This window comes from Panulirus ornatus, chromosome 60, assembly GCF_036320965.1.
Source record: "Panulirus ornatus isolate Po-2019 chromosome 60, ASM3632096v1, whole genome shotgun sequence".
Classification (NCBI taxonomy): Eukaryota; Metazoa; Arthropoda; class Malacostraca; order Decapoda; family Palinuridae; genus Panulirus; species Panulirus ornatus.
Window position 1 is genome coordinate 6,418,354 of NC_092283.1, and position 6,446 is coordinate 6,424,799.

At 40.7% G+C, this 6,446-nt stretch overlaps 1 non-coding gene across 1 annotated transcript; it reads right to left on the reverse strand.

The window, feature by feature from the left end:
• Window positions 1-2,155: 2,155 nt before the first annotated feature.
• TRNAQ-CUG (transfer RNA glutamine (anticodon CUG)) lies at window positions 2,156-2,227 on the reverse strand. The gene has a single exon. It is a non-coding gene; the product is annotated as a tRNA-Gln (tRNA).
• Between the last annotated feature and the right edge of the window lie 4,219 nt (window positions 2,228-6,446).

The window sequence follows — 6,446 nt, forward strand, 5'->3', positions numbered from 1 at the left end:
CATGATACCAGAATAGTATCGTTCCTGTTTCCCAACGGGTCCAATCTTGGTGTCACACATGATGCCGAGGGAACCCAAATGGCGGCCGATGTTTACGTTGGAAGCCACGGGCTCGTTATGTATCTTGCAGTAACTTTCATACCGTTGCTGCAGCTCTTTCCTGCTGATAAGGTACCGCTTCATAGTAATAGTCTTTCCCTTCATTTGAACGAAGGTATTCATGAAACTAACAAAGGAAGCCTTTCCTTTGTAATCCTGTTTGTAGTAACAGAAGGCCATTGAAGACGTGGACTGGGTCAGGCCGAGTTACACAGACTAACAAGATAGTTCTATATTCAATGGTCCTGTATCAGTACTGAACTCGAAATACGTCAGAACGACAATTTCAACCCAGGGCTGGAGGCCCATTTGATGATATTCTCCCGTCTTGCTCAACCAAGTAACCTCGGTTAGACCTTGTTTATATTCAAATATAGTAAAGTTAATATAGTGAAGCTTGATGATTCTATTTATATGTAAGATGCAATGTAGTTTATATATATATATATATATATATATATATATATATATATATATATATATATATATATATATATATATATATATATATATATATATATATATATATATATATATATATATATATATATATATATATATATATATATATATTTTCAATAATGGGTGGATCTTGGCTCCTAAGGTGATTTTGTTGTTGGAGTGGGACCTCCAGCGATTCTGTCCACCTTTTCCCTTTCTAGACATGTTGTGGTGCATTGGGTAGTGTGGCAACCTTCGTCTTCATCTTTTTGGGTGCAGGCTTGCAAACCTCGTGGAGTAGTTGTGGGGTTTACTTATTTGCTGCACCCGACATAGCCATCTGGGCGTAGCTATCTACCCGGGCTGGTGGGTCAGCCAGCATAGCTACACGCTCACTCGGTACCTGGGCTGGTGGACGAGCAGCCTTCCTTTCTTCCATGGCTACAGTCTGCCTAACGACCTGGGGTTGTGGAGCAGCCATCCTTACTACCACCCAGGTTGGTTGGGCAGCCTTCTTTCGTTTCTTTGCTACACCCTTCTGGTTGGGCTGGTTGGGCAACCTTCTTTTTCCTCTTCTTCCATACAACCTGCCAACCGAATTCGTCTGCTGGTGGGTCCGTTTCTTTCATGGATACAACCTCTGTAGCCACTTGGGCTGGCCGGTCAACCTTCGGTTGTAGGTAAAAGTATATATATAGAATAATGTGGTTATCATCAGCAGCCAGAGGCCATTCCTCCCTCCTTGCCTGCAGAGTTCTTGATTTTCTGGAAAGTTCTACGAGATTCTGGTAAGATAAATACCATTGAGAGGACGTTTTTAGGGGACAGTCAGGTTCAGTTTAGAGTTGGTTGTGGGATGGTTCTTTTACTGTGTCGTATCAGCCAGATGGGTATTTCTTTTCACAGTTTTCGTTAAAGTTTGTTTTCTAGAGGCATAATCTAGAGCACTATTTTCCATATGTTTATCATTTTTCTTGTTATAGTTTCATTATCATCATTAGTTTTGTTATTGTTGACTTTCAGATATTTAATGTTATGTTTGTGATTCCCGTGGAAGCGTCTGACATCTTGCTAGAAGACTTTCTGGTCACAATATTTCTGCACTGGGGAGTTGATCGTATTCTTTTATTGCAGGTTTTGTTATTATCTTGCTTTACATTAAGGTCTACTGGAGGTTTTCCCAATGTTGGTTGAACATATGTCCAGCAACAGGAGATGGCGTAAGATACAGTATTGATGAAACTTATCTATCTATATACCTATCTAAGTATCTCTATATCTATCTATCTAATTATTTATCTATCTATCTATCTATCTGTCCATCTATCTATGTATTTATCTCTCTATATATCTTAAAGTCGACAATAATGAAACTAATGATAATGAAGTGTAACAATGTCCTCTCAATGGCAATTATCTCACCAGAATCTTCTAGAACCTTCCAGAAAACTATGAACTCTGCAGGCAAGGAGGGAGGAATGGTCTCTGGCTATTGATAAAACCACATTATTCCATATATATGTTTATATATACATATATATGTATACATAAGTACGTATATATAATATATAGAATAATGCGGTTATTATCTGTATCGAAGAAAACTGAAAAGATGAGGTCCCACCGAGATTCGAACTCGGATTGCTGGATCCAGAGTCCAGAGTGCTAACCGTTACACCATGGGACCTGATAAGAAAAGATGTGATTTCATCTAAATGTTTTACATATAATCAACCAGAGGCCATTCCTCCCTCCCTGCCTGCAGGGTTCAAGGTTTTCTAGAAGGTTCTCGAAGATTCTGGGTAGGAACTGCCATTGAGAGGACGTAGTTATACGTATCATTAATGATATTATTGTTGACTTTCTGATTTAGAAAGATAGATAGATAGACAGATAGATAGGTAAAAAACAGATATTAGATAGATCGATAGATACGTAAGGCTGTATATGTCAACTTTCACAGAAATCATTGATATGTGCGTTATTCTGCAAGAAATACATGTACATGGATGTAGTGATAATATGGGTTAGGTATAAGACCAGTCGTGTTGAGATTGTAGTGAATGTGACCATTGACTTCAACCTTAATGGTGTAGTGAAGATAAAGTTGTAGTGAAGATAAATCTTGAAGTGACTCATAAGGTTGTTGTGAGTACAAGGATGCATCGTAAATGAGTCCTTCCTACCTGAAAGTCAACAATTACAAAATTGATCAAGTATAACAACATCCTCGGACAACCAACTACAAACACCAACCATAGAGTGAACCTGACTGTCACCTAACGACGACCTCTCAAAGGTAATGATCTTACCAGAATCTTCGAGAACCTTCTAGAAAACCTTGACCCCTGCAGGCAGGGAGGGAGGAATGGCCTCTGGTTGATTATATGTAAAACATTTAGATGAAATCACATCTTTTCTTATCAGGTCCAATGGTGTAAGGGTTAGCACTCTGGACTTTGGATCCAGCAATCCGAGTTCGAATCTCAGTGGGAACTTATCTTTTCATTTTTCTTAGAAACTGATGATGGAACTGAGCCATATAGTTGACCTTCGATGGACATATATTTCTTACGGCCCACCATATTATTTAAGTATGAAGATCTCACGGCAGAGAGGAAACGTGTGATATTCAAAATCAAAAGCCGCAATTGCCCTCATGGTAATGGTCGACATGTTTGCAGACAGATGACACAGACATGTGAGAAGTTAGACAAATATGGACGTTCCTGGTTGCTGTATAGCCTAGGTTTATTATCACTTGTAATGAAGGAGAAATGTTGCACATTATTCCACACCTTTTTATTTAGGCGAGGCTAGGCTAGGATGACTAGGGTCCATAACGTAACAGAGCTGGGAAATGCATCATATCGGATCTGTATCTGTGCAAAATGGCGCAAGTTTGTGGAAATGATTTACGCAATGCCGGAGAGAATCCACCTCCACCAAAAATAATGTCTCAGACCATACAATATCTGCTGTTGGACGAGCAGGGGACATTAGACCAATATATTCCTGTAGTTTACTGCTCTTCCCAAACACGCAGCAAGACATTCGTAAAAGCGTTAAACTAAACTTTTCCATCGGTTTTCATATCTTTAATTACTCTAACCAGTTCCAACAGGTGGAAAAAATCATTTGAGAAATCAGAAATTATTTGCCTATAAAGAGTATTTTGATCGATCGTACCAAATATTCAATTATTTCTGTACCCGACAAAATATTCAGTCACTCCTATATCCGACATTTTTCCTGCTGGCTGGTGCCGTTAAAGTCATATGGTAATTTACCGCAATTAGATTATAGATATATTCATCTATATGGATGGAACCATGGAAGCGGAAGTGGATCATAGGGTAGGGGAGGGGGCGAAAATTCTGGGAGCCTTGAAGAATGTGTGGAAGTCGAGAGCATTATCTCGGAAAGCAAAAATGGGTATGTTTGAGGGAATAGTGGTTCCAACAATGTTGTATGGTTGCGAGGCGTGGGCTATGGATAGAGTTGTGCGCAGGAGGATGGATGTGCTGGAAATGAGATGTTTGAGGACAATGTGTGGTGTAAGGTGGTTTGATCGAGTAAGTAACGTAAGGGTAAGAGAGATGTGTGGAAATAAAAAGAGCGTGGTTGAGAGAGCAGAAGAGGGTGTTTTGAAATGGTTTGGGCACATGGAGAGAATGAGTGAGGAAAGATTGACCAAGAGGATATATATGTCGGAGGTGGAGGGAACGAGGAGAAGAGGGAGACCAAATTGGAGGTGGAAAGATGGAGTGAAAAAGATTTTGTGTGATCGGGGCCTGAACATGCAGGAGGGTGAAAGGAGGGCAAGGAATAGAGTGGGTTGGAGCGGTGTGGTATGCCGGGGTTGACGTGCTGTCAGTGGATTAAATCAGGGCATGTGAGGCGTCTGGGGTAAACCATTGAAAGCTGTGGAGGTATGTATATTTGCGTGTGTGGACGTATGTATATACATGTGTATGGGGGTGGGTTGGGCCATTTCTTTCGTCTGTTTCCTTGCGCTACCTCGCAAACGCGGGAGACGGCGACAAAGCAAAAAAAAAAAAAAAAAAAAGAAATATGGAATGGCTCAGCCTGAAGAAACATATATATTTTCACTAAATCCTCCTCTTCACTACACTCCCATCTTCACTACATAGTTCTAACACAACATCTTGACTACACCATTGTATGACCACATTATCATATCATTGTGTTCTTATCTTCACCACAGCCTCGGCAAAATTGATATGCTTTCTTTACACATCAGGGTAGATGGCCATCTTGATTATGACAGAGAACACACATAACATATTAAACCACTTATCTTTAGTCACTTTCATCTAATTTTTGCTGATAAAAACGAATTATAATGACAATCCTTGTGTTCTGTGACGGGACATTGTACGGGTGAAGGAACTGTTGTGAGGCACATGTATTAAACTATTGAGAAATAAACTTAACTGTATTAAAGTATTAACTTCACTATATTAGACTTCACTATATTAAGCTATGCTAGGATATGATCAGTTCCCAGGTTATATAAGGGCGGGAGCCGGGACCGAGAGCATCATTTGAGCTGTGACCTCTGTCGAGTGAACATCTCTGCTCCGCCTTGCAAGCTCCCTCAACCTTTCCTCGAACACTTCAATATAATAATGTTCACCAAGGAGGTAGGACGATCCTCCTTTGTCCAGGAGATGGAATTTGAATATGTCCATGTATTTGACATGGGCTATGGCTGTGTGGACATGGAAGTGGAATACCCAGACGTGGAAGTAATGGATGGAGTGGAATTTGGCTGTGTGGATATGGAGGTGGAATACCCAGACGTTGAAGAGATGGATGGAGTGGAATTGGTGGAATACCCGGACGTGGAAGTCATGGATGGAGTGGAATTTGGCTGTGTGGATATGGAGGTGGAATACCCAGAAGTGGAATTGGAGGAAATGGAATATGGGTGAAGCTGGTATGAACGCCATATGGATTTGGTGAAGGTTGACCTCGTAATGTGTTGATGTAAACTAGGTCAACCACTGTGACCATGTGGCGGGGAGGGCCACATCCACCAACCACGTAGCAAGCCCCACCACGGAGAAGTATCCTGGCTGCATCCACGTATGATCCTTTACTTTGTAATGGACTTCATTGGATCCACTTATGATGCTTTACTTTGTAATGGACTTCATTGGATCCACTTATGATGCTTTACTTTGTAATGGACTTCATTTATAAAGAAGTTATTTGGCGAACTAAATACCACAGCGACAACCGGAGCTCCCATGTAAGGGTTAAATTCCCGGCAACGGTGACAAACGCTTCGGAAAAAAAAGAAACTTCATCCAAACTCAAGAAAATTGGCTGATGGTTCCAAATGGAAATAATACCGATGGAGCCAGCCATACTGGGGGTAAAGGAGTTTTAAGTTTGGTCAAAGATGGTGGAAGTGGTGGGGGAGGTATTGTGGCTGACCAAACCATGAAGTTACAGCTGTCATTCAGGTGGGAGTCATTTATCTAATGATTTGACCATTGCCACACTTCGACCACCGCTGCTGGCAGCCCTCTTGAAGCAAAGCAAGACCAAAACAACGCTAAGTAGCAACAAGATTTCTTTTTTAATTTCAATAAACGTGAGCGTTGATTCAAAAGGTGTGTTTATCTAGGGTTGGATTCCTACTTTCTCCAGGGCTTCTTCGTCTGCAGTTCCACATGCGTTTGTCTATATCTCATATCATTGGGCTGGTGTTGTGCTTAGAAATAAAGTTGTAGGCCCAAGTAGCGAGGAATAGTAAGTTCAGAATATGTACTGAAGTTGTCAAATGTTGACGATCGTGATATTAATGGATTCCTTAACTGAAAAGTTGATTATTGAGTCTGGGTTTTTGAAATGACGTACCTCTTCCTCCAAGT